Genomic DNA, 11,921 nt, shown 5'->3' with positions numbered 1-11,921 from the left:
CTTAATGTTGCCTTTTAACTACATAGACGTTCATTATCCCCAACAACCAGGAGACACTGATAATGTGGCTTCCCTGTAAAGCATTTGTTTAAAAAGTCAAATGAAATATTCGCTGCTGGAGAGATAATAATGTTATTAGGCAATCATGAAAAAAAGAAAGAGCTTTTGCTGGAGATAAAGACCTCCCGGAGATCGTGGAGCGGACAGGCAGTTTATTTTAACAGTGAGATGTTTATCGCGTGTAATGCTCTTCCTTCATCACAGTGACAATTAAAAAATGAACACATTCAAGATTAAGCCAAACTCTATCATGCTTCCCTTTATGAAGGTTGGTTGAAAGCAGTGGTTTCCTGGGGCGGGGGATAGTAAGTTAAGCCACCTTGCCCTCCGATAGTCCATTTGCTGGCAGCTAAATCTCCAATCCCAGCCACACATGGAGCCTTAACTCACTACGACAGTTTATCTATTAATAGCTGCACCGTAACGCCCTGATTAAAGGCATGATGGGACCAGACGTATCAATAATGTTGGCATCGACCCACAATTGAAACATTTCTCCGACCAATCCGGCTCTTTGTACCGTTTTGCACGGATTCACCACGTTCTTTGATTGTTCTCGGCTTTTTGCATATGTTGCAGTGACAGTGAAATATGTGTATTGTTTTTAGGCTGTGATAGTTTGTTACTACGTGTTGCAGGGCGTGTTGGTGACTAGCAGAAGACGCCATGTTGTGTTGACAGTCGAGCGGGAATCTCCAGAGAGGGTTAGCGTCCCTCGGCTCATCTATGGTACCTCCCGGAGAGCTTTGATGGACTGGGGTCCCCATGCAGGCTTGGAGGTGTCTGGTTGAATGTGCCTCACCTGTTTGAACAGATGTCCCCTGAGGCAGAGAGCATTAATCCAAGTCCCAGTTCCCAGGTCCATGTGTGAAACACAAGGATTAACCCAACATACTCCTGTCCTGCCACCTCAACAGGAGCTGGGGGGTTCTGCTGGGTGACAGCCCTACATTGAACAAGATCATATTTCCCTCCCCCCCATCTGCAGAAACCTTAAGGTACTACAAGGAAGTGACGTGTTTTCTGTTCTTTTGTATCAGTTGTAGAGGGGAGCAGGTATCTGCAGATGTGCTCAGTGGGTGCCACTGTCGGGCACCCATGCAGATGCATACATGCACGTCACATGCATTGTGCTAAGCAGAATGCCTGACACATTGTTGCAAGGCAGGATCTGAAGGAGTGGCATGAGTGAGCACCGCAACGGAGGGGAAAGGTTTATAGAAAAGGATGGCATGTGAGTGAGTCCTCCTCTTGCCCAAGAGTGACCAGACAGCAGAGATACTCCCATTCTTCCCCTAGACCTCATCCCTTGTTTGATACTATAATTAGAAGATTGGAAGGGTGGATGGGTACTAATGAGAGCCTCTGCACGCAAGTGCCGTTCCTTACCATCCTCTTCCTCATCTTCTTCCTCTACGAGAGAACCTTCTACCAGTGCCATTCTGGATGATTTAGATGGAAAGTTAAATACAAATATTCTATCAAGGCGATCTGGGAAAGGTTCTCGGTCATGGTGTCAAGCAGATGTGTTGTTCGCCTTGCGATGATCCAAGTACTTCCACAGAACCAAGCATAAGAAAGGCGCACAAGCCCACCGTGTTTGGGTTCCTATCTTCAAAGGGAGAGATCCAGACAGCATTACCCCTCCAAGGTGTATGCCAATGCTTTCGTCTTTAATTGGGCCAGGCCACGATGCACGCTGTGTTACAGCTCTGCACTCTTCCAGGCAGAGTCCCTATAGCTCCAGAGCAGGCTGCATTGACAGCCGGTGTAGTTAGTGGAATTGAACAGTGTGCAGGCTCCCATCGCGTTCTAAGAGTCAGCACAAGCAGCAGATAGACGGCCCAATCTCGGAATACTGAGCCATTATGAAAGGCAACAATTCTAGATAAATCGTCACATTGATGTTGTATATTGCTTTTTACTGGTGATATGTGCTGCCTTGCCAATGGGTGCTTCATTGGCAGTCAGAATACACCTTCAAATGCGTGACTGAAATACCAAAGCAAGCGTCACAGAAGAAAATTGCCCTGAGATGTTGCCTTTTTGAAGATGTGAAGCTATTTGAGGGCAAATTGAAGAAAAACACACATACAGATTGCATAGAGAAAAGGCACGCTGGAGTTTTCTGTGAACAGTCAAGGGCTGTTCAGTACACGTCAAGGTTGGTTATATTGTGACCATCCGTATCCTCCAGCTTTACATATTACAGAATCCATCTCAACCAGTATCGATCCTGAACATGTATTGCTCTTTCGCAGATATGAATGAGCAATCGTCACATAAGGACTGGTAAGAGGATGCTTGCCGTTCCCCAAAGGTTCCTGGGTCTTTTCCGCACAAGACCGGTGGATTGTGAGAGGGAACAGCATGGGCTACAGAATCAAATTCGCCTTGATCTCTTCTTTCTCTAGTGTGCAAATTACCACCAGCCCTCACAATCACACAAGTGGGAGGGGTTTGTTGGCTGGCATAAACAACTTACTACAGAAAATAGGATCATGTTAGTCCCAGAGGAACAGAGAGGCCAGGAAATATCCGCCATCTTCTTTCCTGTGGGAGTGGAGCATATCATCTGGAGTTGTATCAGTAGCAAGTGAATCATTATGTGGCAAAAATACACTTCAAGATGGAGATCTTGCAGACGATTATTCATCTGAACTTTTTAAGGGACTTCTTATCATCCTTGCACTTGGTGGGCACTTTCCTACACCAACTGAAGGCTTCTGAGGGACAAGTGGTTGGGAGTAATTTGTACAGCAATGTTTCTGTTTGTTTTACAGCTCTGCCGTGGCCATTCCTGAACCAGAGATCACAAGCACAGCATCACTGATATCAAGGAAGCCAGCATGGCCAGAAATTGGTACCCCATATGCATCCCCAAATGGCATCAATGTGCTTACCTGGCGGAAATGATTGCGCCCACTGCCAAAATCAAAAACCTAGACCACATCATGCACTACACATACAAGGACATCTGCAGCTACCCGAGAGCACTGATCGGAAATTGCAAAGACACTTTTGGATGTGGTAAGGGCCTACAAGAAGTCTGTATTCAAGATGCCAGAGCCACTGAAGAGAGTGTCTAACAGCATCTACGCGTTATAGACTGTACCTGCACTGCTCTCATTGGTTTCAACAGGTGTCAATGATGTGCTGTGCATTGATTCCATCAACCTGGAGCGTCCAAGTGAATCTGGAAAAAGTTGGGCTATTTGATGTTCTTCCTGCTGCCTGCATTCTTTCTCTGATTTGAGATTGCAAGTGCTGCAATAGAGCAGGCTTGCACATTTGCACATAGTCTCCTCCATGTGATATTTGCTGAAAGACTTTCTCCTGACACATATGGATGAAAAGCAACCTCTTTCACCTTCAAATTTGCATCCTCTCAGGAAGCAAGCAGGTACTCAATGTTGTATTCAAATAGACCTACATGTGGATCACCAGGCAAGGTTGAAAGCATGCTCCTCTCAAGCTGTGTTGCTTCTACATCACCTGCCATGGCACGGGCCCCTCACCATGTTGTACAGGTTCATACTCAGGCATGTACAGCGGAGGTAGAACCTCTCTGAAGGACCTTCAAGTGATGCCAACCCAAGTGATGGCCTCCTTGAAAGACTGTAGTGCAGAGCAGACATTATACAGCAACTGTCACTGACATAGTGTCAGCAATTCCCCATCTAGAGCACTGCTGTCAGTTTTGCAGTAATCTTTGATGGCATTATACTGCTCACATACTTGTGCAAAGTGCATTCCAAAAGCTGGGCACTGAGGTAGTCAGGTTGTGCAGTGGCAACACGTGATGCATCTGCAATTGACGCAGTACATTTTGACATGATGTGCCTGGTTGAAATGTGACCTGATGCGGGCCACGGGGACCATTTCTTTCACAGGATGACAATTACTGATGAAGTGTTTGAAAGCCAGGTACACGACATGCTCAAAGCAGGGGACATGTACTGTCTTGCCTGTTATTTGCCGCAACAAAGCACAAATGCAAATTTTGAGGCCTTAGCGACTGTGTTGTCACCTACTCTACCTTCCCGCCAACATCAACTCCCTTTTGGATTCTACCCTAAATTATTTGCATATAGAATGTTTACTGGTGCTTAAATGCATACACCTACTGTCTGCTTGCTGTTCTTCGAGGCCCAGCTTGGCTGGTAGAAAAAGGAAAGTATACGCAGAGTGCTTTGATGGATATGTTGTCAATTTAATTAACTAGCTGGTGACAACATGTTCAAATGTGTTTAGATGGGTGCCTAGGACACTTACCATTATCCCCCAACACTATCCATATCTGTTGAAGGAGTTGGGTCAATAGATTCTGGATCGAATCTTTAAGGGGCTGGACATGGGTCTGCTAAATTTAAGTCATGATTGGGGAAAGTGTCCGTGAAGCAATGGGACGACGTTGCTAGTGCTAGAGGGTGACTATATAGGATCACCAGAATATGGTTATACGATACACTCTTTAACGTTTGGAACAGACGGCGGTATTAAACTCTAACGTGAGGCCTTTCATTTTTTTTCCCATCAGTTTACACGCTTTCAGGTTGTTCCAATCGGATAGCCATAAGCTTAACCTCGAGCATCTGCGACACAGACCGTGCATCAGATCGGTCTTGTGAGAGCTGGCTACCCAACACCTTCATTGGGTTCAATAGTGCAACTCCCTTTGGAGGACATTCTCGGCACTATCTGCTGGGTAAGTGATTGGTTTCCTTTTATGATTGTTTACAATAGGCGACCTAAGTATATGTGTTTCGCCAAGCGATCCGAACGGGTAAAGTAGTATCCTCAACCGGTGTTTATGTCATTCTCTGTAGAACCAGAATATAATATCCTGATAGGCTGACATGCATTACTAACGTCGCAATCTTCAACGACGACTACCCCTATGTGTTGTGGGTAACTTGCCTCATATTTTGGTGAGTTAACTTTGGCATTTTTTACAATACATTCTCTGCTTAAACATTTAATGGGAAATTGATCCTTCTATCTAAGGATGATGATTTCTTAAGACTCAGACCTCAGAGGGAAGGTAATACCATAAAGAATGTAAACTTGAATGAAATAAGGCCCTGTCGATGGGCCCTTTTAATTTTGATGTCTACTTGCCCTGTGCTTATTTCTCTCTTGCACGGGATATGTCTGCTGGTGATCTCACAGTTCGTCTCAGTTCTTCTGCATGGTCTCGGTCACAGGGACTCGAACTTTTGTGATTTTGGATATTTTAAACATAATTGTTTTCGGCTACTGATCGTGTCTGGGATTTGAAATACTAATACAGCATTTTTTGATGTTAATGGAGGAGGATATTTGCAGCATTATGTCTTAGTTGAAACCTTTAAATTGAGCTATTGATGAGCTCTAATGGACCTGGTACGATAATAATCATGTATTTAAGGTGCCAAGTTAACTGTATTATATACATTCACAAACGAGTAATTGTTATATTGTTTGTTTACCGCTCTCTCATAGGGGATACCATCCCGTGAAGTCTTCCACGTCTAACTCCCTGAATACAAAGATTGGAGTTGCAGTTTATCAAAGTACCTGGACTTTGAAGAGAATTTTCAAGTTTAACAGAAACTAATTACTGTTAATATGCAATGCTTCTGTTTTTTAGTCTGCCCCTGATGAATTTCCCAGAATAACTTGTTGGAGGAAAGAAACAAGTTGGGTGTGTTTTTAATATTGTCTGATTTGTGCGTATGTGGATGAATGAAGCATATTTTACGCATGAGAGTGTATGGTACGAATGGTGATAAGTGGAATAGCTAGTAAGTGAATTTTGATCACGTATTATCACTGTGTATAAGCCACTCGATCAGCTAGGCGCCCATTTATGGGTGCATTTGTGGAATTACGTTGCATCATTATTGTGGGGTGATTTTTTCTGTTTATGTTCTTGTTTTCTCTGTATTTAGTACTCTATTGATTTATCCAATGAGAGTATTCTCTAATTTACTGTTGTATTCAATTTATATGAAATATGTGTATGAAATTTCAAATTAAAATATGTAATGGTTTTAGATTTTCTAACTCTGGTATTTTGCATTATTGACTAATGTGTTCACATGCGAGTACATGGGTTAGTATCCCCTATTCATTCTAAGAGAGCGGTATTTTGTGATTCACGGGCTAGTTTGTATATTTCAAGGGTTCCATCCTTTACGCAAGGGTTTGCCTGTGACTCCAAGTTTTCCCTCTACTTCCCAGTGTTTTCTTGTGGTCAATGATGTGACCACAGGTCCATAGAGACCTGGATTTTCTGGCCCATGGACTGCTGGAGTACTGGCTCCGTTGGAGGCATTACCTCATTGTAAAATTCTGGCACCACCTTGTGGGAGAAAATACAGCAGCCGGGAACTTCACAGCTGTGTCAGCTTTTCCTACGGAATCCAGAGTTTTCCACAAAAGAGCGGGCAAGAGGTCTAAAGCCGGCATTATAGAGAGGTTGGCAGCCAGCCAGTGCTTTCTGTCAAGTGAGTTGTGAAATGTGTGTCCCTGCTCAAAGGATTCTACAAGACTGGCCTGATGCAATGGGGGATCACTGCTATGCATCTCCGTAGTACTAGGGATAGGTGCTGGTAACCCAAACAGGGACACTGCTCTAGTATTTTCAGGAGAAATTGTTCTGATGTGTGGTGGTATACCGCTTGTCTGATTGTAAGTAGAAGGTTCTGGGGTAGGTTTTACAACAGATGTTTCATTCTTTGGCAGTTCATTAGATATGGCAGAGGGCTTTAGAGATTGCTGTTCAGCATTTATGGCTCAAAGGAAGTCATCATCCGACAATGAGCCTCACATGGGTATGAGCGAACACCTTGCAGACAAAGCAGATCTTGGTAGAAATCCCAGCCACATTTCAACCCCACATTCCCATGCTCCTTCATGTCACATGTTCCTCCCTGCCAGTGCACAATAAATCTTTTCTTATACCAGGACCAGACCCACACATCTGAAGTGGTCACTATGTTTTTTTTATTTTCATTTTTTATTTTTTTTATTTGTTTGTTTGTAATGCATCGGTAGCCCGCAGGCATCAGGGCGCAGAGAGACAAATTAGAGTTAGGCGGAATGATAGGTGGAAACTAGGAGTGGCACATTATTTGAATAGATGAGTCTTCAGATTTTTCCTAAAGATTGACAGATTTGGCTCTGCTCTCAGGGGACCTGGGAGGTTGTTCCACTGCTGAGCAGCTCGAACCGGAAAAGATTTCCCAGCACCCGTAATTCGGGATGCCTGGAGTATCTGCAGCTTGCCAGATGTTTGAGAACTTAGGGCCCTATTAGGGATGTAACGTTTGAATTTGGCTCTAAGATAGGGTGGGGCCACTCCGTACAGACATCTGTGCACTAGAGTCATAGACTTAAATAGTATTCTCTCCTCAACTGTAAGCCAGTGGAGGGATCTTCTAGCCTCCGTCACATGGCTTCTTCTATAATATGATATGATATGGCATTTGTAACGCGCCTATACACAAGTGTTTCAAGGCGCGACGAGACAGGGGGGGGAACAAGGGGAGACAGACAACGATCCTACTAGGCCAGGTGTCATTCAGATTGTGTAAGTGCAAGGGTAGAAGGGACTGGGGAAAAGTGCAAGGGGAAGGGAGAGGGGGAAAGTGCTGTACATGGTTAGTAGAATACAAGATAAATAATAGGGCCAGCTGGTGGCAAGTGCAAGGAAATGTGCAGGACATGGTTAGTAGAATACAAGATAAATAATAGGGCCAGCTGGTGGCAAGTACAAGGTAAGTGCCGGGAGAGGGGGCTGTAGGATACAGAGACAGTCCCGTAGTGCAGGTAGGCAGTTGAGGGAAGAGTGGCTGGGCCAAGGACAGAGATCGGAGAGTGGCCCGGTAGCAGATTCAGTCCAGGTTCAGTGTTTTTAGCAGGGGGGAGAGGGAGAGAAAGCGGAGGCAAAGAGGAAGGTTTTAAGGTGCTTCCTGAACCGGAGATGGTTCTCCTCAAGTTTCAGGGAGGCAGGAAGGCTGTTCCAGAGGGAGGCCCCAGCTGGGAAGAGAGAGATCTACCCCGAGCTCATTGCTTGGAGAAGCGGCTGACCCTGAGGTAGTTGGAGGTGGATGAGCGAAGAGCTCGAGAAGGAAGATATTTCTGAAGAGAGAGTTGAAGGTATTTTGGCCCAAGGCCCCAGAAGGCCTTGTGGACAATGCAGAAGGTTTTGAACTTAATCCTCGTAGCCACTGAGAGCCAGTGTAGTGATTTCAGTCCTGGAGAGATACGGTCCTTGGGCTTGAGGCCAAGGACAAGTCTCGCAGTCCTTTTCTGGATGAGTTGCAAAGGGCGGAGAGTAGAGGCAGGAAGATTTAGATAGAGGCTGTTACAGTAGTCCAGCCTCCAGAGAACCAGGGCTCTGGAGACAGTGAGCTTCTGGGGGAAGGAGAGGAAGGGAAGGATACCTCTGAGGAGGTGTGGCTGGTAGTGTGACTTCTTAGAGACGTCAGATATGTGAGGAGAGAAAGAGAGTGTGGAGTCGAAGATGACTCCAAGGTTTTTTGCTTTGCAGGTAGGCGCCGGAAGGGGGCCAAGGGAGGCCGGCCAGAGAGCTGCAGGGAAGGAGGGAGTGGGTGTGCCGATAAGTAGAATCTCAGTCTTACTGGCATTAAGGCAGAGGTCATTGGCGGCACACCATTCCTGGATAGCAGAGAGACAGTCAGAGATGAGGGAAGGGGAAGAGGAGGCTGAGGGTAGCCTGAAAATGAGCTGGGTATCATCTGCATAGCACTGAAAGTTGGGACAGAGAGCGGCGATGCGGTGAGCAAGAAGTGCCAGATACTGGTTGAACAGCCAGGGGGAGAGGTAAGATCCCTGGGGGACACCACAGGTAGAGAAAAAGATGTCAGAGAGGAAGGAACCCAGTTGGACCTGGGAGGGTCGATTGGAGAGGAAGGAGGTCAGCCACGCCAGAGCCTGACCAGTGATACCCAGGTTATCACGGAGACGGTTAATCAGGATGGTGTGGTTGACAGTGTCAAAGGCAGAAGAGAGGTCGAGCAGAATGAGAAGACAAGGGTGTTAAGAGTCAAGGTTAGAGAGCAGGTCCTCACGGATGTTCAGGAGAGCAGTTTCCGTGCTTCTGGCAGCTCTGAAACCAGACTGATGATCATGAAGACTACCAACAGATTCAGCATGGAGATTATGCTGGGAGATGGCCAGTTTCTCCAGGAGCTTGCCCAGGAAGGGGGTGATAGAGATTGGGCGATAGTTAGCTGGGCAGGAGGGGTCGGAAGAGGGTTTCTTAAGAAGGGGGTGCACAAGGGAGTGCTTGAGGGGAGAAGGGAAGACTCCAGAGGAGAAGGAGTGATTGCAGAAGTCAGGCAGGGCAGGGGCCAGGGAGTCTATGTGGTCCTTGATAGTTTTGGAGGAACAGGGGTGGACCTGTTTTGACAAAACTTTCATAGATCGGACTTGTCTTGAAACCTCGTCAGCAGAAAAAAGGGGAAAGGCAGAGAAGGGGAGAGGAGGGGTGGCTGCAGAAGGGCCAGAGGGAGAGCAGGGAATAGACGGGGTAGGTGATAGGAGAAGAGTGAGGACAGGATGTCCTGAGTTTTTGAAATGAAGTAGGAGGCCAGTGCCCTGCAGAGGGCCTGGGAGGGGACAGGAGAGGTGGAGACTGCAGCAGGGTTGGCCAGCTCCTTGCAGATTTTAAAGAGTTTGGCCGAATTGCTAGATGCCGCAGAGATGCAAGCTTGGATAAGGGCTCTCTTCTTAGTGAGAACGGAGAGCCGGTATTGCCTTTGGAGCAGGCGGCAGGCCAGTTTGTCCGAGGATGAACATGAAGCACGCCATTTCCTCTCTGCCACCCTGCACTTGCGTTTAAGGGTGACGAGATCCGAGTCATACCAGGAGTTACATTTGGCTTTGGGCTTCAGGCGGATCCTCATGACAGGGGCAAGGATATCGAGGGTATCAGATATAGCAGAGTGGAGAGTAGAGAGGGCTGTGTCAGGGTGGGAGTCAGCCGAAGGGGGAGGAGGGGGCGAGAAGGTGGTAGCGAAAGCCTCAACTGACACGCGCTTCATGGGTCGGATAACCGTGAAGGTGGGTGGCAGTGATGAGGGTGGCTTTGCCTGTGGGGTAGGGAAGGTGAGATGGGAGGATAGGAGAAAGTGATCACTCCAGGAGAGAGGAGTGGAGAGAGGGACAGAGAGGGGAAGGTCAGAAGAGATCAGAGCATCGAGAGTGTGCCCTGCAGAATTGGTCGGCCCAGATGGGAGAATGGAGAGTCAGAGAGAGTCGCAGAGGTCGCGAAAGAGTCCGGAGGGAGGACAGGAGGCATTGAGATGGATATTGAAGTCTCCAAGAAAGAGGAGTTGAGTGGTTGAATACAGGAGTGAGGAGGAGAGGTCAGCCTACTCGGAGAAGAAGGCGGAAATTTGACCAGGTGGTCGATAGATAGTAGCCACAGTAAGGGAATGGCTAGGAGAGAGAGACAGTCAGCAGACAAGGCATTCAAAGGAAGAGTATGTCTGCGTAGGAGTGACAGTGGCAGGAATCCACTCAGGGAAGATAAGGGCCACACCCCTCCCAGCACGGTTGGGCCTGGGCAAGGAGAGGATCTTGTAACCGTCAGGTAGGAGTGTGTCAAAGCTGGTGACAGAGCTGGCTATGAACCATGTCTCAGTGAGACCGAGGATGTCAAGGTCCAGTTCCTCAAGAAGGTGACAGATATCAGAGGAATGTTTGACGGCAGAGCGAGAGTTGAGAGTGCAATGTAGAGAAGGTTGCCATCTTTGAAGGACTTCCGGGGAGGGGCACAGATCAGAGGTATGCCCTGTGGAGGTGAAGAAGAAGGAGCCAGAGCCAGAGAGAGGGCAGTGTGAGAAGAAGGGAAGAGGGGACAGCAGGAGAGGAAAGGAAGTTGATGAGGCGCGGAAGCGTCTATCAAAGAGGTGGAGGTTGGCCTGAGGGCCTTGGACCAAGACGGTCCCGTTAGCGTAGACATTAATGATGGCCTTAGAGGAGAGGAAGGGGGCCAAGAGGACATCCCAACGGGTGCCACCATTAATGGGAGAAGAGGAGAAGGGAGAGAGTACAGAGACCATGTGAAGGGTCCATTGGTCAGGGTAAGGCACGAAAAAGAGGATGTCAGTAAGAGTTTCCTTGGAAGAGGCACTGGTGTAGGTGTCAGCGATAGGGAGGCCTGGGTTGGAGACCAGGATATCCTTTTTAAACTTTTTCCTACCAGATTTAGTGAGGGGCGCAGGATAGTCAATGGAGAAGCAGTTAGAGAAGATAGGAGAGATAGAGAGCACCATGGAATAGGGAGGGGGGGGAGGGGAGACAGACGAGAGCAAACAGACAGGGTTGAAGCGGCAAGCCCTAGTTTACCACAATTACAGAGCAACAGTAACAGTAAATACGAGTTAGGTACCCAGTGTAGAGGCCACCTAAGTTTGAGAGTCCTGCGAGGGGAGAAAAAGCCCTATCTATCAATCCTTTTTACAATCCGGACTGCATTCTTCTCCATTATATGGCATTTACTGATGCTTTTTTTGGAAGCTCCCAGCAGCAGTGAATTAGCGTAGTCTTAACGTGCCAGTATAATGGCCCTGGCTATTGTGGCCGCGTTATTTTGGTGAGGTTATAGGTCTGCATTAACTCAGAGGAACCTATTTGAAACCAGGAGAGAGGACAAAACCAATCAAATGTATAAGGCAGACATTTTGATTTTGAAGGCACTGGTGCAGCAGTCCACTTGCAATGGGTAATGTGCACCCAAGTCGTTTGCCCGTGTAATTTTATACATAGTTTTTCACTAATAGGACTTGGAATGGCACCTTCCACCAAATTCCTCTGGCATATCTAAAGTAGCACAAAGTCCCCTG

Source organism: Ambystoma mexicanum, chromosome 1p (genome assembly GCF_040938575.1).
Source record: "Ambystoma mexicanum isolate Mex_15411 chromosome 1p, UKY_AmexF1_1, whole genome shotgun sequence".
Classification (NCBI taxonomy): Eukaryota; Metazoa; Chordata; class Amphibia; order Caudata; family Ambystomatidae; genus Ambystoma; species Ambystoma mexicanum.
This window is presented reverse-complemented; position numbering follows the sequence as displayed.